The 23,212-nt window shown below is 49.9% G+C and overlaps 1 protein-coding gene across 3 annotated transcripts in view; it reads left to right on the forward strand.

Annotated features, from left to right (window-relative positions):
• The first annotated feature begins 393 nt into the window (after window positions 1-393).
• Window positions 394-23,212, forward strand: part of CTNNBIP1 (catenin beta interacting protein 1) — a 49,212-nt gene continuing 26,393 nt past the window's right edge. Inside the window, exons 1-2 of one of the 3 annotated variants that reach the window (XM_087446855.1) lie at window positions 394-536; window positions 22,659-22,743. The gene's annotated coding sequence lies outside the window, so the exon portion shown is untranslated. Of the gene's footprint in view, window positions 537-840; window positions 885-1,462; window positions 1,520-22,658; window positions 22,744-23,212 lie in introns of those variants that run through there. The other 2 variants (XM_087446857.1, XM_087446856.1) reach the window with 2 other exon arrangements.

Here is a 23,212-nt window from a genome sequence, read left to right on the forward strand (position 1 = left end):
CCCCGACCCCGCTCCACCCCTTTGCTCTGATAGCGGCTTGGCCACTACCCGCGACCCTGTTCCACCGCATATCTCGTGGCCCCGCCCCCGGCCCCAGCCCGGCCCCCGCCAGAGACGCCCAATGAGCGTCTCCGCGCTGCCCGCAGTGCCCTCCCCGCAGTTGGAAGCTCCGCCCCACGGGCCGATTTAACCAATGAGAGTCCCCACGCGTCCCAGGCCCCGCCCCGTCCACAGGCCCCGCCCCGGCGCCCGGACCTCTGCGGTCCCCCCACCCCGGGGCGTTGCCGTGGCCGCGCCTCCGCCGCCCGCGCGGAGCCAGATGCCGCCCCCTCCGCCGGTCCCTCCCCCGGCGGCCTGGCGCCTCCCTCCCTCCCCGCCGCGGTGACTCACGGAGCGGGAGGCGGAGGCTGAGGCGGCCGCTCCCGCTGCTGCTGCTGCCGCCGCGGCTGCTCGGGCTGAGCGCGCCCCGGAACAGGCCGCCGCGCGCCGCGCACGGACCCGCAGCCCCGCCGGCCCGGCCGGGTCGGGCGGCCCAGGTAAGCGCCGAGGCCGGCCCGCGCCCGCAGCGTCCGAGCCCGCGCCGCGCCGGGGCTCGGGGGAGCCGCCGGCCCTTTGTCTCCCGGGGAGGGGCCGCGGAGGGCGCCCCCGACCTCGCTGGGACCACCGGCCGGGCCCCCGGCGCGGCGCCCTGGTCTGGGCCGGGCCTCGTCGCCCCGCCTGGCCGCCGCTGCCTCCCGCTGCTCGCCGCCCCCGGCCCCACCGCAGACCACCCTCCAGCCGTCCTCACCTTCGTCCTGGGGTCGCCTCCACAGGTGTCCGGGCCACCCACTCTGTGGCTCACCCCACCGCGTCGGCGTGGTTGTCACCGTCTGTCAGCACTCCAGGTCCCGTGCCCTCTTGTCTCTTCTCTCACCTGCGCCCTCTCTCAGCATCCTGACCCTCTGTATAGTGCCCCTCCATATTTCCCCAAACTAAATGCTGCCTAAGGTCTGGCCACTCGGCGGCCCTTCCTCTCTCTAGTTTGATTGAACTGTCGTCTCCCCATTCCCCCTCTCCCGGTGAGTGTTCCTGGAAGGTACTCACTGTAGGCACATCTCTCACCTGTATGGCGGGCGTGTATACGTGAGCCTGCAAAATTAACCACTCAGAGCCCCAAACCACACTTCTCACCTTTTCATCACCTGCACCCCAGCCACCTTACTTTTTCTCGAACCTGGTAACCAAGACACATAGGTCTGGACAGCCAACCTCTGTGAGGCCCCACATACCTCCCTCTTCTTGTGTGCTGAACTTGTCTGAGCAGTACCTGCTGTCAGGCTAGCCCCTGGGAAGGCTGAGGAGGCCTGTGTTGGCAGCAAATCAAGAGTTTTATGAATAATAAGATGTGTGGCTTGCAGCACCTGCTATCTGAGGATCTAAGTATGCTATAACTATTAATTATTTTGTCTCTTGTCACTCACAGAACTTAGGGAAGTGTGCCTGGCCGACCGCTGAGTAAATTGAGGCACAGGGTGTGACGGTAAGGGTCCTGGAGGCAAGTCAGAGTTTGTCCTGAGGTTCTGTTCTCAAGTGCCTTTGTTCTTAGCTCCCTGCTGCAACCACTGGGCTCTGGTTCCTAGCTTTAGACCCTAAGTGATACTGATCTCACTTAACATGTCCAGAGATACCAAGTTTCCTCTGATTTAAAGCAGGACTGTGAATCATAAATAAAGGTGCCGGCTGTTAAATGTCAGTGTGTCATTCATGGTTTCCTGGTGGGGTTAGTGGTCCTTGTAAATACGTGTTGCCTCTATGGGATGGAGATTTATCCATTCATTAGGGGGAGCTTACTATGTGGCAGGCACTATTGCAGGCACCAGGGCTTCAGTGGTGAAGACAGACACAGCCCCTGTCCTCCTGGAGCTGACATTCTAAAGAGGAGGGAGTAAACAGATAAGCAGACAAAGTAAGTTCAGCAGTGGTAAGTGCTATAATAGTGGGAAGGACCAGTTTGGATTTTATTCCAAGTGCAGTTAGAAGCCATTGGAGGATTTTAAGCAGAAAGGTGATAAGATCTGATTTACGTTTTAAAAGATCATTCTGGCCACTGTATAGAGACTGGATTATAAGGAGCAAAGGTAGAAGTAGGGATGCCAGTTGGGAGACAGACTATTGCAGCTGCCAGGCAAAAGATGGTGGTGGCTTGGGGGACCAAGGTGGTAGCGGTACCAGTGAAGAGGTGGAACCAGTCTGCTCCCCCTGGGGGAGTCTGAGATCTGTAAAGCAAAACTTCGGGGAGCACCAACTGAGATTTATATATCTAGCAGAGAATTTCTAGACCTGACTATGCTCAGGCTTAGCTCTGCAAACCTCATTCAGTGAGCCAGGTACTGTGCTTGACTCTAGGATACAGACATGAACAAGGTGAATAGGGAGCATTCTCCATGTTATAACAACGTGCTCACAGAAGGGTTATCCCCCTCCTTGATGGAAGAGGGTTTGTGGGTTTAAAAACCAGTTAGAAGTGGAGGAGAGCAGAATACACTGGGCTTCATTCCCACATCCGGCTGCATTATTTAAATGAGAGCATTATTGTCCTGCCTCTGCTGTAAGATGTTGCCCAAAGAAATCGGGACTGTTCTTATGGTAAGTGGGAAGACAACTCAGTGGCCATGAACTTGAAGCATTAACCAGAATAAAGCTTGATCTCCATGCTGCTGCAAATCTATGCTGTCAGAACTAGAGGATCTTGGGGTTTACATAGGCCAGTCCCCTCTTTTATGGTTGGGCACCTGTGACCCTAAAGGCTCAGTAACTCTTTTGAAATCCCACAGCAGTTTGTACGTTTTCTTATGGCACCTGCCACTTTCTACCTCTGTTTCAGCTCCGTGTATATGTACATGACTCCAAGCTTTCTGAGGCCAGAGCCTCCATTGGATTCATCTTTGCATCCCTCACAGTGTTTAGATCAGTGTCCTGCACAAAAAGTAAACTCATCAAATATCAGATGACCTGCCTGAGTGTCTCACAGCACCTAAAACTAGAACCCAGGAGTCCTGTCCCTGTCCCTGTCTTTTTATCCGACCACACTCCCTTGCAGACTCCTCATCCAGGGTGCAGCTCAGTGGTAAACCCGGCAGTCTATCTCACTGAGCCCGCAGAACAGGGCAGCCCTTCCTTGATGGGTCTGCGCTCTCTCCAGCCCTGCCTGCAGGGAACAGCTGCTGAGGGTGCTGACCGAGGAGTTATTCGACACTCAGCAAATATGAAGTGTAGCTCTTAATCAGAGCATGGACTTCGTACCAAGACTATCTGGGTTTGGATCTTGGTTCTGCCATTATGAGCTGCGTGACCTTCAGCAAGTAACTTAACCTCTCCATGCCTCAGTTGTTGGGAGGATTAAGTTAAGTAATACTTATTAGATGCTTAGAAGAGCACCGAGCACTTAGTACGTGCCTGGTTGAAGTAGTAGCTATGATTTCACCATTATTTATTTATCTGCTTCTTATCACTCACCGGAATTTAAGCTCTTTGAGAGCGTAGATTTTGTCCTTTTGTTTTCAGTCTAATATTATAGTCCAGTACCTAAACTTTGTAGGCACACCGTATTTGTTAAACTGAATGACTTACTGAACACCTACTCTGTGCCAGGCACTGTTGTAGGTGCTGAGGATATAGCACGAACAAGATCGCCAAGATGCCTGGTCTAATGAAGTTTATATTCTAGTGGGAGAGACAGGCAGTAAACAAGTGAAGAAAATAACATAGGATGGTGAAAAGAGAGAGAATAAAACAGAGCAATGAGATGGAGACTGACTGGGATGAAGGTTAGGATCATAAATTTAGCTGGCTCTGAGGAGGTAGCTTTTGTTATTATTATTATTATTTTTTTTTGGTGAGGGAGATCAGCCCTGAGCTAACATCTGTGCTAATCCTCCTCTTTTTTGCTGAGGAAGACCAGCTCTGAGCTAATATCTATTGCCAATCCTCCTCCTCCTTTTTTTCCCCAAAGCCCCAGTACATAGTTGTACATCATAGTTGCACATCCTTCTAGTTGCTGTATGTGGGACGTGGCCTCAGCATGGCCGGAGAAGGGATGCGTCAGTGCGCGCCCGGGATCTGAACCAGGGCCGCCAGTAGCGGAGCATGCGCACTTAACCGCTAAGCCACAGGCCGGCCCAAGAGGTAGCTTTTGAATGGAGACCCGGATGATGGGCAGGGAGGAGAGCAAGAGCAGGAGCAATAAGCTCAGTGGGGCTGGAGTGTGGTGAGCGAGGAGATGGCAGGGGCTGGATCTGTGGTCGTAGTGAGTTTGGATTTTACTCGTCAGTTCTGAACAGTGGGAAGTCACTGCATGGGAACATTTCCTGGGGGTCCATCCTAGGAGAAAGAGCAAGACGCTAGGAAGAGCAGTGAGTGGGCTCTCCTTGTCCTGGGATGGCTTTTGGAGGCCAGCAGTGTTGACTTTATTCCCGTCAGGTTCCTCATTTCTCTGGCCTGGGTACCCAGGAGGCATGGGCGCCATTGGCTATGTTGACGAAGGTCCAGTTGTGTGTGTCTGTATGTCCTGTAGATTCCACTGAGCCGTCTTTTCTCCCTGAGTACGTAGGTAATCAGTAAGTGTTTCTTGAATGAATGAGCATTGCCAGCTTTTAGCAACTTGTCCTGTGCAGTGGCGTGTCCTATGTTCTCTGCTCCTCTCTGCATGTATTAAAGCTTCTTATCTTGACAGTAACTCTGGAGTAACCTTGGAGTTTTGCTGCTGTTCTTCATATGTGCATCAAGGACACCCACACACATATATGTCACAGTGTCCTTGTTGGGAGTATGCCAGGATTGACTGGGCAGCTTTCCTCCTCCACCCCACCTTCACTTCTCTTCCACTCTTCTGCTAAGTATCACCAGGCTCTCTATAGAGGGTCAGGCCACACCATCCGCTCTGAACACCTCCTGCGTGATCAGGAACATGGTGGTACCTAGAAAGCATTGGTTCTCTTTGGTCTGGGCTGAGCAGAGTTGGGAAGCTCAGCAGAACACTCAGAGAAATGGTGTTTCAAACCCAGGGGCTCAGCTCTCCAGGGATCCAGAGCGGGCCTGTACAGACTGGGTGCAGTTGGCTGGCTTCTCAAATCCTCACTCAGGCGTCCACTTGCCAGTTAGTGTCCATGATACCACTTGCTCTGCTAATCTTGAGAGGCCAACACGAGTTAGTGAAAATCAAATAGAACTTTTGTGCTGCAAGTCACTTTCAGGGTGCTGGGGCATTTCATTGGCGGAATCCAAAATGCCTGTTAGTCATATGTCATCTGTAGCCTTGTAAAAACTAAACCCAGAGTGGGTGCAACCTTTTTCTCAGGTAATTGGTTTTTTTATCATGAGAGTAATATGTGCTCATTTAGAAAATGAGAATATGAATGATAGTGGCATTTTACATACGTGGTCTCATTTAATCCTCACTGTAGTTTCTCAGATGTGTGCCATTATTACTATTTTACTATTATATTACTATTAAGAAGCTGAGGCCTGGAAAAGTTTGAGGTCAGGCCTGTCACAAACAGTGTCAGAATTCAAACCCAGGCAGTGTGGCTCCCAAGCACAAGCTCTGAGCACCATATTAGGTACTGCTTCTGAGCAGAAGCACTAGAGAAGAAAACAATCTCCCTTAAGCCCAGCGTGGGTGACATTGTTAGGGTGGCCACAGTTAGTTCACTGGCTGCTGTAAAGAGCTTGAATCCTACGCCCTTTCTCTGTCTCATCTGACCTTGGGCAAGCTAATTAACCTCCCTTTGCCTTACTTTCCCCAACTATAAACGGGGATAATGATACTTATACCATCAGAGCTCCTGGGGACATTATGATGTTGGAGCCAAAGTGCTTTTGAACTTCTTTCATGAAAGGGCGCTGATGGGCCGGCCCTGTGGCTTGGTGGTTAAGTGCGCGCGCTGCGATGCTGGTGGCCCGGGTTCGGATCCCGGGTGCGCATCGAGACACCACTTCTCCGTTCATCCTGAGGCCGAGTCCCGCATACAGCAACTAGAAGGATGTGCAGCTACGACATACAACTATCCACTGGGGCTTTGGGGGGAAAAATAAAATAAATAAAATCTTTAAAAAAAAAAAAAAAGAAAGGGCGCTGAGCACCAACTGCTGTTATACTGGGTTATTAAAGACCTATTATGCCCTGATCCTCCTCGAAGCCTTGTTAAAAGGGAAAGACAACAGTCCACAGAGGGAAAGGTGTCCTTCAGTGCGGGCATAGCTGGACCAAAACATCATTTTTCTGCTTCTGAAGTTTCTTAAGGAGTGAGGCTCCTGAGTGCCTCTCTGTTTTCCATGGTCATGTTGTACTGTATAAGCTTCTGTGTGTATACTGTGCATCATAACATGATTGGGGACCACTGATGGCAGGGCCTTAGAGGGGCTTTAAGGGCTTGGTTTCTAATCCTGGCTATAATGTCTTTATAATATAAGCCAGGAACACAGAGATACCAAGAAGTGATGGCTGTTTTCCATTCGTCCTTCCTTCCATCCCTCCTTTCTTCTAATGATTCATTAATTCAATTAATAAATATTTACTGAGCTTTTGTTATGATCTGGGCCTCATGGTAGGCAGGGAATACTATGGTGAGCAGGGTAAAAATAGTTCTTCCTTATAGTCTAGGCCAAGAGGCTTATTATCTAGTTGGAGTCATGTGAATAAAGAAAGAACATGTTGATGAGTGTTGTGAACTCTCCAGGAGGGTCAGGATGTAATTTCCAGATGCACATGTTGGCCCCCATGGGTACCTGGCCTGGGTGGGCCTTAAGGTAGAGGGCTGTGTTTGGGTTCCCAGAAGAGCAAAGGAAGAGTTAATAGATTAGAGCCCTTCTGTGTCACACTTAACAAAAGCTGCACTTGGTGTGGGCATCTTGAGAAACAATTAGCACCTTGGCAGCCCCCCATCAGTAAGAACTCCCTTTCCACTTAAAGCCTTAACCCTTTGTTACTTGGGTTCAAGTCAGGGAGGAATGATCATGGTGGTGGGCTCTTTCCGAAGTTTTTTCAAGTTATGCTACCAATCCAGGGCCTTTCTTATGAAATGACCGCCACACGTTGTCTCTCCAGAATTCTCTCCCTTCTGGCAGGTCTCCCTCTGCCAACTTGGGAAAGCAGGCATATGGAGGCAGGCGGGCTGTGGGGCTAGCTGCTCCGTACTCTCTGGCATGCCCACAGGGTTCCTGAAGGAACTGATGCCTGGGACACCTGTGTCCTCGAGCCCCCATTTGGGGTCAGTATGTGCAGAATGGGGTGGGGGAGGGATCTTTCTTCCCCTAGTCTGCCCAGCACCTGCCTCGAGATCTCTTCAAAGAGCGAGGTCAGGGAGGCCCAGCAGTTCATGCAAAAGCACACGGTGTTCTTCCTCTCTCCCTCCAGCCAGGGCTGGGGTGCAGAGGGTGAAGGACTGGCAGAGGCGTCTGCCCACATTCGGAGTGTGAGGAGGGTGCCAGGACAGCGTGGTAGACTCCTGGGTGGTGTTACTTTCCTCAGCGCCTGACATGTCGCTGTGTGTAGCCTTCCTGGTGCTAATCAGCTGCCCCTTCAATCTGGGGGCCCCAGAACAATTCAGCGTCTGATCAGGAGGAAGTGGCTGGCCCAGCAAGGAGACCAGGTCACTCCGTGCCCCTCGGCTTCCTCAGGTGTGGTTGGAGGCCACAGTAACACCAGTTCAGCTGGGAGAACGTGACCCACTTCCATATCCTCTCCCACGTGGAGAGCTGGGTGGGAGGCTTTTGGAGACCAGCTCCAATTAAGGTTTTTTCAGGCCTTAATGTCTCCTGAGTATCCAGCCCACATATTTCCTGCTGTTGGAATCCTGTGGTCCGAGTCCCTGAACTGAATAACAACCCCGACACAGATGAAGTTACGGCCTTGTCATCCTGCAGTCCTGGATTCTGCAGGCGGGGCTTCCTGGGGTGATCAGGGTCCCTTGTGGGGCCTGATTCAAATACCTTTCACAATGTGGGCTCCGCCCTTGTTCTTCCTGCTAAATCACCAGGCAAACTAGAGACCCAGTTTCCAAGGAGATGAGTTAGCCTTGACCTCCCTGCCCAGAGCAAGGCCTCACAGCCTCCTGCCCCAGGCAGCCCTGGCTTCCGACAGACCATCCTGACCCTTGTCCTTGAAGAATGTTTTTCTACTGCAGGAATATGAGCTAAAATGTGATTTGGACCCTCTAGGTTTCTTCTATTCTCTCCAGGTAGAGGACATTTGAATGATTTTCCATTTGTAATTTTATGTTTCTCTTGTGTGTGTAGGGAAGGAGGATTTATTTAAATATGTGAAGCTGTGAGTACTGCCAAAATGACTTGAGGATTTTAAGCTGGTGAAGTGGTCGTTCTGAGCCCTGAGTGATCCAATCTTATTTACAAAGGAGGGAGCAAAAGGTGGTAGGGAAACTGTCAAGGTCAGCTCTGGCCAGGCTGTGATCTCAGACCTGTGTGAGTGCCGTTCCTGACTGTGCTCCACACTTGGCTTCCCGACAGAGGCAGAGGGTACCCTCCGCCCCCGTGTCCGTCCCTGCTGTTGGCACTGCTCAGTGGCCTCATAGGGCATATGGCGTTCTTCCAGCCGATTACTGGAGTTACGGGAAGATGGGGTCTTGGTGATTTTTAGGAGGACATGGTGGGGCTTACAGGTGTGCGTGCCGGCTGTGGGGGTGTCTCTCCAGGGCTCTGGCTCTATTTTCCTGCACTGAGCAGCCTTCCGGAGTTTATGGTGGGACAAGGTGGAGCAGAGTCAGCCGGAACAAGTGCAGAGTCCTTCCTCCCTCCTGGGGTGAAGCTGCCACTGCCTCCTGGGAGGCAGCATGTGCCCATCACCTCACACTTGCTCTAGGTGTTGGCTACCCACCCTCACTTCCTGTCTCCTAGGAAGAGAAGACGTTTCTTAGGCCTGTGAGCGATGATGGCAGAGCTTGAATGCGCAACATCAGGCACTGCACTGAACTGGCCGGACCACCCAGAGGAAGATCTTTTATTCATTCTCATCTTCTGACTCCATTCTACTTCCTTTAAAAAATATCGTTATTATTATTGGAGTAGGTAATTTATACATAATATAGAATTCAAAGTCTATATGGTGAAAACTAAGTTTTCCTCCCTCCCTCAGCCCCGAAAGAGACCACTGTTGGCCAACGTCTTGTGTATCTTAACCAGAGACATTCTACATATGTACAAGTGCATCATGCACACGTGTGACCACACAGACGCCTGACATGCTATTTTTTTTCCCACTGTAATACACAGCGTTCTGCACCTTACTTTTTCCCTTCACAATAACTACTGGAACTCATTCCATACCACCATTATCACCATCATCGTCGTTGCTGGGCTAATACTTCTTGAGCATTTCCTGGGTGCCTGGTGTTGTTGCAAGTGTTAACTCATTTACTCCTCACAACAACCCTCTGAACTAAGTACTGTTACTATCTATGGTTTGCGGATGAGTAAACTGAGGCAAAGAGAGGTTAAGTTACTTGTCTAAGGTCATTTAGAACTACCTCACTTGTTTTAATGGTTCCATGGCATTCTTTTCATTGGTTATATTTTAATTTTTTTTAACCAGTCCCCTATTGGTGAGCATTTAAGTTTTCTGTCTTTTATGAGTTTAACAAGGAATATTCGTCTACGTATATTTTTGTGCATTTGTGTAAGTGTATCTATAGGATAAATTCCTACAGGCTGAGTTGCTAAAGCTGTTTAAATTTTAAGTATTGCCAAATTGCCCTCCATGGAGATGGTAGCCTTTTATATGCCCACTAAAATTGTACAAGAATACTTGTTTCCCCCATACCTTGGCAGAAGTCATCAAACTTTTTGATTGTTGCTAATCTGATAGATGAAGAGTGGTATATCATTATAATTTTAATTTGCATTTTCCTTATGAGGTAATAGAGCATCATTTCATATTTTTAAGAGCCATTTATGAACAATCTATTATATTGTTTGCCCATTTCTTTCTTGGGTTGGCAGTCTTTTTCCTATTGATCTATAAGTGTTCTTTATATATTAGGGAAGTTTGTCCTATGAGTGTGATATATGTTACATATATTTTCACAATTTGTCATTGTTCTTTTGATTATATTGTTTTTTCCATGCAGAGAGTTGTGATTTTTATCTAATCAGATTTTTAAATCTTTTCTTTTATAACTTCTGGGTTTCATTTTGTATTATTTTGTTCTCTCACTGTTTTCTTCTAATATACTTACTCTCTATTTTATACATTTAAAACTTTGCTCCATAACCAAGGGTTCAAACCCGGCATCACCAGAAATGGGGCAAACTGGCATTGTGTGTGTGCCTCCAGGGGGACGTTGACAACATCAGCTATGATAGTTTCTTGCTAAAATGTTTAACCTTACTCTAATTCTAAGCAACAATTGGAAAATTCCAGATTGTGGAATATCCTAAAAACAACGGTCCTGGACTCTAAAAATGTTAATGTCATGATAAACAGAAAAGCTAGTGAACACTTCTAGGCCAAAGGAGGTGAAAGAGCATGGGAACCAAATGCAATTGAGATCCTCGATTGGATCCTGGATTAAAAACCAGTAATGGCCAAAGTCAGGGGCGAGGGGTTGGGGAAATTTGGATATGGGCTGTACATCAGAGAATAATACCACTGGGTCATTATTAAGTTCCTTGGGGGTGAAAATAGTATTGTGGTTATGTAGGAACATAGCCTTAGGAGAAGCGTGAGGAGAATTGAGCAAAGTGCCGTGATATCTGCATTTACTTTCAAATGTCTCAGGATAAAGGCAGCATCCGTACTGCCGCAATGTGGAGAGGTCTGAGACGAGTGTGGCAAAATGTTAACAGTTGTGACTCTAGGGACAGGATATTGGGATGTCCTTGTACTATTCTGTCAGATTTTCTGCAGCTTTGACATTTTTCAAAATAAAAAGGTGAGGAGAAAAAACCGACCTTATTGCGTCTGGAATTTATTTCGGTTGCAGTCCCCTCGGCTTCACCTGGCCCTTCTGGGTTATTGTCCTGGATTTCTGGTTTCTTTCCCCTTCTTTTACAACTTGCAGTCATCTCTTTCCCTTTCCCTTAGGAACTTCTTTTTTGGGCAAGTTATTCTTCTTTGGACTTGGAAGTTTTTATGACTGCGTATCTTTCTGGCAGACTTACATGACTTTTCTAGAAGCGGGTAAGAACTGGTGTGCATTGGTGCCTGTACTTTTGTTTTGTTTTGTTTTAACACTGTGTTCTGTGCTCCAAGTAAATTTGTAAGGAAGTTTAGTTCTCTGAGATTTAAACAAAGTCTTGATGCTCAGGAATACCATCAAACTAAAATGTAGTGTAATTAACCTCTCTCTCAGAGAACTTTGATATAAGCTTTTTCCTCTCAGCTGAGAGTTTTTGAGAGGTCAGGTTCTGCTTGCATTCTGTGGATATGGGCTTGTAAAGACTCCTGGGTTCCTTTTTATGAAATGTGACAGTCTTGGGTGAGTAGCTGGCCTGTGAAAGCAGGAGTCTTTTTGCCAGGGGAGCGCTAACAGGCCAGCTTTGCCAGGAGCTTCTGCTCCCTTTCCGTAGCTTGGTGACTAATGATTTCGTGGCTTTGGGAATGGGAGATGTCATTACAAACGGGTGATGGGGATTTGGCTCCTGAACTGGATTATCTGGGTGTGCCTAGTCTGGGTGTTTATGCCTACACCCATTGGGAATGGGGACAGTTTCTTTCTTAGAGCCCTCACACGGGCTCCTGCAGCCTCCAGTCCGTTTCTGTCCACTCTTCTGAGCTTTTCCACAGTGGCCCTAGCCCTGAGCAAACCCTCTGGGTGACCGTGGGTAGATTCCTGCTGTATTAGACGCTGTGTTTTCCTATCTCCTCCAAGCATGTATATTTTCTCTGATCATCCCTCACCTCACCTCCAGCCACCACCGTCCTTGGCTTCAGACTGGACAAGTTCTGTGACCCATCAGGAGTTCTCATCTTCATGCTACTTCCCCCAGCGAGTTAATGGAATAAATGCATGTAGATTCTGGAGTTGTCCTTTTCTAAAATATTTTTGATTTTGATTATCAGCTTGTTAAACATTGAGGGAGGAAGGAAACTGAGTCTTCAGCAGCCTCTTAGGGGGAGATTTCTTCCTTCCTTGGATTATTTTTTGTTCAGAGGTAGCTGGAGAGAAAGGAGAGGGAAGGTCACCGCCTGTGTATTAGGGCAGAAGCAGTTATCCAAACAAACAGTGTGGCATATGTGATGTGTGGCTGTAATGAATCTTTGCAGTTTGTAGCAGTGGTATGGGTATGCTTTCGAGGTAAACAAACCTACCTATATTTTTATGCAAATTAGCACATATCTGTATGCTGAAAGTCTATAGGAAAGAGGAGGCAGTAACCGTAAAACTTATTTTCTTAAGAGTTTAGAGGAAGAAATTTCAACCAGGAGGTCATGCCTAGAGCCTCTCAGCTAGATCCTGAGGACAGCCATCCCCAGAGCTGGGCAATGAGGAGGGCGCTGGCTCTGGAGGCCAAGAGGCTGCCAGCCTGCCGCCTCTGGGGGTGCGACTAGGGGACTGAGCCCTCACCCTGCACATGACCCAATTGGTTTAGTGACCTAATTCTCCAACAGGAAGCTGGAGGCCATCCTGGTCCTGGGATTCTAGGGGGATGCACTGAACCCCGTTCAGAAAACTCATGTATTCAAACCAATTATAGGAGACTTTAATGAGGGGAGGGATGGAGGGAGAGTAGGGGCAAAGGGAGAAGAGCTGGAGAGGGCGGTGATTCTTGAACAGGCCAGCCTCCATGGGGCGCTGGGAGGGCTGGGCCCTGCCGTGCCGGGGCCTGCCTCCGAGAGCAAGGCTTGTCCCTGAGAGAATGAGGGTGGTGTGGACATGTCCGTATGGCTCTGAGTGAAGGGACCTTGTGCAGCTCCTGACAAATAAATAGCACTGTGTCAGTTTTTCCCCTTTCTCTTTAAAAACAACTTTTAAATTTCCCAATTTAATTAAAATTTTAAATGGTGACCCTGTAAGAGTTGACATAGCTGTGGGCAGCGGGGTTGACGGAGCTTCCATGGGTTGAAATTTCCATTCTGGCCTCCTTCTCTGGAGGTGACCCAAGGTCTGTGGAACCTCCTGGCCAGGCTCCTTCCCTGGGATTATTAGGCTTGGAACTGGTCCTTCCAGCCTAAAGTTGACTTCAGCTCTGTCCCTAAGAAATCTGACCAGTGATACAAATTGAGTTTTCCCTTGGTGGGGGATTGGAGGGGGGTGGTTGTCAGCATGCTGGGGGCATCTCAGATGTTGATCTAAGTCTCAGGAGAGAAAAGGGTCCTTCTGCCATCAACTTGCACAGGTGGGCTTTTGACACTGCCAGGTGCTCAGCCCGTGGTGGAGGTCATCCAGCCTGCGAGACCTCCTGCCCAGGAGTGGGGGGCTTCTTGCACCCACTTGAGAGCTGAGAGTTCCAGCCCTTACATCCACTTATAAATAGACAAGGGCTCTGGAGTCTGCATGACCCATTCCCCTGGAACCTGCCAGAGGCCGAAGGTGACGAGTTAGACTGAATCAGAGGAAGATCCGGAGCCGGATTCTGTAGGCGCTGGTTCCTGACTTAGGTCTCAGGCTTTGGCTTGGCCAGGTTTCAAGATTCTAGCTGTTCTCTGGAAAGAAAAAATAATCTCTTTTTTAAATTAGGTCAAAAGATGCCTTTCTCTCCTTCTGTCCTTATTCCCCTACTGTGTGGAGATAAAACCACCACCTGCATGTCCCTTGGTCAGAACTACAGAGCCTAACAACAGCCCAGGATCGGGAGTGTCCCGGTGCAGCCTGGAAACTTCCTCCGGCTCCACATTCCCTTCCTGTTTGCATTGTTCTTGAACCGCAAGAGGCCAGCAGAGCAAGCCTGCCAGGTGCTCTTCCTTAGCTGTGAAAAGCTGGGTTTCACCCAATTCAGGACTTGAAGAGACAGCGAGGTCTGGGTAACTTTTTCTACCAATCAGGCCAAAATCACAGGATAAATGTTTTAAACCAGAAGTTCTAAACAGATGTCTTATACCAATCCAGTTACATCAACATTATATAATATATGCATTCAGACTCCTTCAATTCCTTGGTGTTTTAGATTCCCTGAGGGGAGGACATTCTGGGGCTGGGGGCTTCCTTCGTGGTTCCCAAATGAAGCTAACACAGGCTCCTCAAATCTGTTCATTCGCTTAACTGTTTATGGAGCACCAGATGTGACCTGCAGCACTGTTTCGTCCATCTGGATTCTCCAGCACAGAGCCTACGACCTACGACCTTCTCGAGGGTCCACAAAAATATTGGAGACCTGAAAAAAATGTATCAGTTCTCTCTACGCTTATGAGTTATGAGAATTCTACTTAATGAGAGATGTGGGTCCATTTTAATATGTCTCTGAGAATAAGGCTGCCTGGGGCCTGTGAGGGCCTTAAAGCCACCCTGTGGCCTGCCCTCCGAGAGCTTCTGGTTTGGAGGTGGAAACAGTACTCAGACACCCAGGCACAGTGTCAGGGCAGTGCTGTGAGTGGGGGAAATTTGGGCGGGTGTGCAGACATAGGCTTCAGGGCAGAAGGTGACAGTAGAACAGTGAACAGTAAGTAGGGAAGGGCATTCTAGGCTGAGGGACCAGCAGACGTGAAGGCCCAGAGGTGTTGAAGGAGCCTGGTGCCACTGGTAACTCCGAGGTGACCACCAAGCAGGGTTTCTCACCCTCGGCTCTATGGACACGGCAGCCGGACAATGCCTTGTGGGGGCTGTCCTGTGTATCATAGGATGTTTAGCAACACCCCTGGCCCCTACCCAGTAGCACCCTCCCGGTTATGACCATCAAAAATGTCTCCAGACATTGCCAGATGGCACCGACTAAGAACCACCAGTGTGCAGGGAATGTGGTGGACAGCTGGGATCTGACCGCCTGCCCCTGCACGAGATCACAGAGCCCTTTCTTTTCGCTTCCTGTCCAGTGCACAGGTCCTGAGGGAGCTGGCTCCGGGCAGGTTTGTGCCTGTCCTGGAACATGCCTGCAGGTGCCGTGTGCAAGAGTGGCCTTCAGGGCTTGTTCTGAGGGGGAGTCACACTGTGGACAGGAGGATGCACCCCCAAAGCCCTCCTAGTGCTTCCAGGTGCCCCCTTCCCAGCCTCACTTTGGTTTTCTGTGGTGCCTTTCCCGTGGTCATCAGGACGGCCGGGCAGGGCAGCAACACTCTGTTGTTGGGCTGTTTTAAATCAGGTCAGGTGGATTTGGTTTTAGTGCTTCAAGAACCTTTACCGAAGGGCCCTCATCCGAGTGGTTCACACCTGGAACAGAATGTACCGTACTGCTTTGACAGCATGTCGCAGCTCTGAGGTAGGGGTGTTCAGAGGGTAATTGTTGAGAGTTGGGAATCACTCCTGTGCCAGCAGACCTGCGGCCAGAGAGGAGGAGGGCCTGTCTTTATTTGGGCTTCATAGCTGCACCCCACTCGAAGAGGGCCGGCCCTGGCAGATGTGGGGCAATCAGGATGGGTTACAGACAACTCCACACCTATCGAGGAGCCTTTGGAGAGCGACTGTAGGCCTCTCCACGTCCCCATTTCCCAGCGGCTTTTTAATGTTTTCTCGACTTTTAAATTTGATTTCAAATCTATAGAAGAGTTGAAATAGTACAGTGAACACCCCTAAGCCTTCACCTAGATTCGCCAATGTTAACATTTTGCCGTATTTGCTTACGCACTCTGTCTCTCTCTCTGCACGCGCACACACACACACGCACTTTTTCCTGAACCCTTTGAGAGTAAGTTGCAAGCATTGAGACATTTTACCCTTAAATACTACAGCCTGTATCTCTTAAGGACCAGGATATTTTCCAGCATAACCACGATATAATCATCACAATCAACACATATAACATTGATAGGATACTATTATCTAATAAATACTCCCTATTAGATTTTCTCCAATTGCCCAGTAATGGCCTTTGTGACTCCTTCCCCTCTCTCCTCCCTGGGTCCCATCAAGGACCATTCACTGTATTTAGTTGTTATGCTGCCTTATCTTATTTTCTGATTGGCAGTAGTTTGGGGCCCTAGCTTTCTTTTTTCCTGTAAAGAGGGTTTTCATTTTAGTTTTAGTTAAAATGGTTAATGCTTCTATCAACTTCTGAGCGAGAAGGGGCTGATAGGATGGAGAGAAAGCATGACTTCAGATCCAGGCTCTGTCACTTATTAGCTCTGTGGCCTTGAGCAGGCTGCTTACCTTCTCTGAGCCTCAGTTGTCTCATGTATAAAATGGGAATAATTCCTACCTTGCAGGCTTGTTGTGAGGACTCAAATTAAATGAGACAATATGCTCACCGTGACTGACATTGTCCCTGGCCCTTAGAAAATGCTCTAGCAACAACAGTAATTATCACTGTTGTTCTGTAACGTCGCCTGGCTTTACGGAGCAGGAAGGAGCTTTGGATCAGGTCTGAATTTGGGTTGGTGACCTCAGGACAAATTCCTTATCCCAACCTCATCCACTAAGAATGGTCCTCATAGTGCAAACTCCCTGGCTCGCAGAGCATCACTAGACCTGCTTTGCCCCTGCTGGTGGAGCGTGGTTCGGGAATGCTGAGCCCAGCTGTGGACTCAGAGACTGGAAGGTGGAATTTATTAATTAAGGCAGTTGCTCATGAGGCCCTGAGTCTGGGAGGTCGCAGTTTAATTACTGAGTGTGGAGCTTGTGGAAATCCTCCCTGGTGTCCCAGTTTTGATGTCGCTAGGGAACTTGAGGTGCCGCCTGGTGTGGGACTCCCAGCCAGAGCTGCAAGTCAGGCCTCAGTCCTGCCTCCCCCTCCCTGGCTCTGAGCGCACTTTTATCCATTTACTTGTATACTGGAGAGCAATATAGCGTAGGGGTAAGAGCCCAGACAATCTGGGTTCAAATCCTGCCCCAGTACAGAGCAGGACAGACTAGCTGGGTGAGCACAGGCAAGTTACTTTACCTCTTTGTGTCTCCATGTCCTCATTTGTAAAACCTTTTAGGGATGTTTGTTGTGAAGACTGAATGATTCATATATGTGAAGGGTTAAGAATAGCGCCTGGCCAATAGTAAGCCAGAGTATGTGTCAGCTATTTCTTTAAAGCAGTGTTCTCAACCGGGGGTGACTTTGCCCCCCAGGGGACACATGGCAACGTCTGCAGACATTCTTGGCTGTCACAACCAAGGGGGAGGTGCTACTGGCATCTAGTGGGTAGAGCCCAGGGATGCTGTTAAATACCCTGCAATACGCAGGACAGCCCCCACCACAAAGGATTATCCAGTCCAAAACGTCGATAATGCCGAGGTTGAGACCCTGCTTTAAGGCATCCCCTGGGGCCGGCCCCGTGGCGTAGCGGTTAAGTGCGCACGCTCCGCTGCTGGTGGCCCGGGTTCGGATCCCGGGCGCACACTGGTGCACCGCTTGTCAGGCCATGCTGTGGCAGCGTCACATATAAAAAGTGGAGGAAGATGGGCACGGATGTTAGCTCAGGGCCAGTCTTCCTCAGCAAAAAGAGGAGGATTGGCATGGATATTAGCTCAGGGCTGATCTTCCTCACACACACACAAACACACTAAATAAATAAAATAAATAAATTTAAGGCACCCCCGATGAGTTGGGGCAGCACGTGGAACATGGAAATGAGGTCCTGTTCTCCCCGCCCCCGCATAGCTCTTCACCCCTTATCGTTCCTTGGAGCCAGTTGGGGGCTGATGGGTGAACTAGGAGGGAAGAAGAGAGAAAAAGAAGGTAGGGTATTTTAAATCTGAGAATTCTTAATTGTTTGTTTAATTTTACTCCCACCCCTCATCCCAGAGCAAAAATATCATTTACTTACATTGTCTATGTCACCTGCTGATCTTGTCATTAGTGACAGTAACTAATATCTACTGAGTACTTGCTGTGCACCAGGCGCTGTGCCTAGTGCTTTCTTGCTGTGTTGCCTCACTTAATCTTCACAGCCAGCACTTGAGGCAGGTCCCGTTGTCACTCGCGTCTACAGATAGGGAAACTGAGGCTTAGAGATAGGAAAGGCTCTAAGCTGTCTAAAATTCAGCTCCTTGTCTTTCCCCAAAACTGCTCACTTGTATCTCACACATCTTGGCTGATAGGAACGCCCACTTTCAGTTGCTCAGCCCCAAAACCTGGGAGTCACCGTCATGCGCCCCTCCTCTGACGCCCCACACCACGCCCGCTGGCCCTCCTGATGTCCTGCCCGCCCCGCACCCCACTGCCGCTGCCTCCCTCTTGCCTGGGTTCCTGCCACGGCCTCCTCATTGGTCCCCCCGCTTCCACTCTCGCCCCTCAATCTTGCTCTGAGTCAGGGTGGCCCTGCTAAAACCCAAGTCAGGCCAGGCCATGCCTCTGATCACAGCCTCGCAGTAGCTACCCTTCCTTACAGGTCAAAGTGGGGTTCTCACTTGTGATGCGCTCCTCTGTTCTCCCTCCTCCCCTCGTTCTCTTCCTTCCTGCCCCATCCAGGGCCTTTCTTGCTGGTCCTCCAACACACACCCCACCCGCTCCCACCCCAGGGTCTCTGTCCAGCTCTGCTCTGGGCTTCCCACGGCTCACTCCTCCCCTCCTTCATGTCTTTGCACGGGAAGGCCCACCTGACCACCCCGCACTCCTGTTCCCCCTCATCCAGCTTGGTTTTTTATCATAGCACCTATCGCCTCTTCCATATTACATTATATACCCATTGGTTAATTTTTGTTTATTTTATTTTGTCTGTTCTCACCTCTCACTAGAATGTACATAGGGATTTTTGACTGTTTTTTCACTGATGTATCCCAATACATAGTAGGTGCTCAACAAATTTGTTGATCGAATGAATGAATGTTCGCCGAGGCCACATGGCTGCTAAGTGGCATCGCCAGGATTCCAGTTCTTCACCTTCACTCGTGTTACTCCTTCTTCCCAAAGTGCCCCTACCCCGCCACCCCATCCAGTGCACAGTGTCTCCCAGAAGTGCCCTAGATAGTTCCCAGATCTGGTCGGTCACCACGTTTTGACCCTGCCTCCGGAACACTTCACAGACGTTCACAGTGCTACCGACTGTCTTAAGGATGAATCCACTCTGCTTTCCAGTCCCCGTAGTCTTCTCCGTGGCCTGTGGAGTCCCATCCAGCTGCTCAGCGTGTCCTCAGGGCCTTCACCGGCAGGCTGGGCAGCTCTCACGTCAGGCCACACCCCTTCCTGCAGCTGCGGTGACAGTCCTGGCTCCTACACTGCTCCCGGCCGGCACTTCCACTTGCCGAAGTGTCCCAAACCCTGCCATCCTCACCATCCCTTCTCCATCACCCCTAGCCAAAACCCGGCTCTCACCTGGTCCTGAGGGGACTTGCCCTCCAGCTCTGCCCCAGTCTCTTCTCCACACTGCAGCCACAGTGGTCTTGTAAAGCTCAGACTCCACCTGACTCCCCAGTGTTGAATACCTGTGCTCACCCTCATAGAGACCCACCTGGCCCAGCGCCGGCTCACCTGGAGCCCATTCACCTGGCTCCCAAGGCCTCAGCCACACCTTCTTCCTCCAGTTTATCCAAAGGCCCCGGCTCTTCCTGCTTTAGGACCTTTACACATGTGTGCCCCTGAACACAGAAGTGGCCCCCCACCTAGCTCCTCCTCATCCTTCAGGTAACGGCTCAGAAGTCACTTCCTGGGGATGCCTTCCCCCAGGGCTAGGTCAGTCTCCCAGCTGCGTGTCCTCAGGGCACCTTGAGTTTACCCTTCGGGCCATTTATCACAGTGTCTGAGAATGCGTTTACCTGGGTATGACTTGATTAACATCTGTCTTCCCCGCTGAGTGGGAGCCCTTCATCACAAGCAGACCAAGGCTATTTTGCTCACCTGTGCCCAGCACAGGGCTTGACATGTAATAGATGCTCAGTAGTTGTTTGTTCGGAGAACGTCTGTTCCCTGTCCCTTCCCCTTGCTCTCTGCCAGCCAACTCCTATTTATCCTTCAAGACCCAGCTCCAGTGTCTACTCCCTGGAGCCCTCGACAGCTAGTTCCTCCTCTTCCTCTATATTCTCGCAGTGCAAACACTTCGTCTTGCTCTGCCACTTCTTACAGTGGATCAAGGCCCTGGGTCTTTTTCCTCCTGCCTCTGAGCTGCTCAGGGGGAGGTGCTGGGTGTGGTACATTACATGTGGATGGCACTCTGGAAGTGTTTGTATCTTAACCTGGCACATCTTTTTGGCTCATTGTTATGTGTTGTTTTGTATTGTTTTCCACTTGCCTTGTGTAGTGTGGTTTCCTCAGCCGTTTGGTCATCTCCTGAAAGGCAGGCTCAGTGTCATAGCCCCACTCTTTTTTTTTTATTGCAGTAACATTGGTTTATAACATTATATAAATTTCAGGTGTACATCATTATTTTTCAATTTCTGTGTAGACTACATCATGTTCACCATAGCCCCACTTTTTTTTTTTTTAAAGATTTTATTTATTCATTTTTTTCCCCCCAAAGCCCCAGCAGATAGTTGTATGTCATAGGTTCACATCCTTCTAGTTGCTGTATGTGGGACTCGGCCTCGCGCTGGACGGAGAAGTGGTGCCTTGGGGCGCGCCCAGGATCCGAACCCGGGCCGCCAGCATCAGAGTGCGCGCACTTAACCGCTAAGCCACAGAGCCGGCCCATCACCATAGCCCCACTTTTGTATCTGCCGCTCCTGAGCCTGACTCGGGGCTGTGTACACCTAGAAAGGTTTTAGTAAATCCGTCTTGAGTTCATGTAGTGTCTACTTAAGGTAATGGGGCCCTTGGCACGTTGAGAGGCACCCTGACCTCCTTTTTCTCATTCCAAACCAGCTACATAATTTGTGGGGCCCGGGGCAGGGCCCCTTCTTCGAAAATTATTAAGAATTTCAAGATGGCAACAGCAGAGTGTTAAGCCAAGAGTGGAGCTTTTCTCAGTGCCCAGGCCTCAGGCTCCTGAAGCCAGCCCCGGTCTCGTTGTGTCCACTGAGGGAAACATGGTAGATCATGATTTCCTTTCTACAAATGGCGAAATGAAGGGCGAGAAGAGCAGTGACCGACCTCAGGTTGCACAGCGATCAGCAACAGAGCAGAACCAAAACAGAATCCAGCTCCTGGAGCATGCTCTCTTACGCTGGTCTGGGGCCCCAGGGACTTGGAGCTGCAGCTTCCTCCTCTGTAAATTGGGAACATTGACCTGATCATAAAATGGCAAATAGAACAGCTGGCCATGAGTTCCTGGACAGTCCCGTCGGGAACACCACAGCATCCCTTTGATGCCTTCTCCTTAAAGTCATGAATATGAAGTTCCTCTCTGCTTCTTGGAAGGATCCGAGCCCTGTAGACAGTGGGAGGCTAATTGGCTGTTGTGGTAGTTGAAGAAATTAAAGCCCCTCAGAAATGGGAGAAAGTTGTCTCTTTTCATCTCTTTTTGAAGGACTGTGGGGACTTGGGTGGAAAGTTCCCCCAGGGTTCCTTGGTATTTTGGTGCTTTGATATGTAGAGGAATAAAAGAGCAATTAACCGCTATAAATGTCTGTTCCTGTAGGGGTAGTCTGAGGGCGGAGTGGGTGGCAGTGGTGGGTGACCACTCTTCCATCCCAGGGCCATCCGCTGGTGGAAGGGATACACAGAACAGAGACCCAGAGGTTGGAGTGGCCTGTAGGGCTACCTGTAGGAGAGGCTTTTAGAATCTCACTTTCTCTGTAAAACATGTTTTCCTCAGCCCCTTGGGTGAATAAGCAGCTTTCTTTGTAGAAATCAGTGAAGACGGGGGTTTCAAAGCTCCCTTGGTCCTGCACCTCCCTCAGAACAGGTTTCTCAAACGGTTATCCTCAGACCTCTGGATCGTCAGCGCAGGGCTGAGAGCTGGGAGTCCACCTTTAAACTAGATGCTCTGAGGTCTGCACCACAGTGGACGAGCTGGCCGGGCTGCATGGGCGGGTGAGACTCTCTGGTGCCCCTGCGTGCCTCTCCCTGTGCCCCCTGCCCATCCACAGTCACACTCCTGCCAAGTTAACCTTCAGAGGACCCGAACGATGAGCTTGTGTGGGGGAGGCAAGAGAAAAGAAGACAGTGTTCTCTGATTCCTGGAAGAGGTGTGTTTGGGGCAAGTACACATGTGGTCAGGCTAGTAGGTTGTAAATTATCTGCAACTGTGTTTCTGTGTGTGTGTATGTTAATGTTTACATACACAACCACAGCTATTCACCAGGCACACAACAAACATAATGCACATCTGAGCGCAGAGGAGGTGGAGCGCCCAGGGACCTGTGCCTGGCTCGTCAGGCTGTGTTTGGTGGGTGGGACGCCTTCTCGTGCAGGTGCAGGACATGCCCATCAGCTGTCCTGGAGTGATTCACTCTGGTCCTCGACGTCTCTGAGCACAGCTCTCAATTGGACTTGGTGACTAACCCAAGGGGAGGAGGAGGGTGAGTGGTGACCTGCTTCAGCCGGAAATGACAGGCGAGCATTGCTGCAGTCAGCACCTCATCCCAGAGGTGTTGGTGCAGGTTCCCTGGGTTGGCCAGACACGCAGGTATTTCTGGACTGCAGCAGAGCCCATTGCCATGAGCTTCCTGTCAGTGGTCCTGCATCTGTCAGCATGGGGCGTATGCTCCAGGTTAATCTCTGGCAGCCATTGGGGCCCTCCCGGCTCCTCCCATGACCCACATTATGTGTTTCCACAGGGCCGCACCTTCCTATTTCTCCCCGGCCACAGCCCGTCTGTCACAGTTGAGCACCTGTTTGCCTGAAGTTAATTTCCAGAAGCAGGTAAGGACCCCAGGGGAAGGACTTCTGGTACTGTGGCCATAGAGCAGTGTTGGGGAGGGGCCTTGGGTATAGGCTCCCCGGCCGACCGTGGAGTTAGTTCATCTGGTTTCCTTTTTCCAGCATTCTAATAATGCTCATTTCTTCAGCTGTGTGGGTTCCTACAGGGAATGTTGTGGGACTGCTGGTTTCTTTTAGGCTGTTAAGATGTGTGCAGTCTCTGAATTAATATTTTATGTAAGCTCTATGAATTGCACAATTATATGACATATTTTTCTGCTGTGTAAAGATTGTACAAATGTAAATGTACCTTTTTTAATGTAAACATTTAAAATATATCACAATTTAAAAAAAAAAACAGACAAAAGACAAGTGCTGGGACCCATGGGGCAGAGGTGGCTGGTGTATCTAAAGGACTCCCTGCTGTCTGACCCAGCCTGCGGTTACTCAGTATTTTCCAAGCAGGTGCAAG

Source organism: Ceratotherium simum, chromosome 22, assembly GCF_057802395.1.
Source record: "Ceratotherium simum simum isolate JZ-2026a chromosome 22, ASM5780239v1, whole genome shotgun sequence".
Taxonomy (NCBI): Eukaryota; Metazoa; Chordata; class Mammalia; order Perissodactyla; family Rhinocerotidae; genus Ceratotherium; species Ceratotherium simum.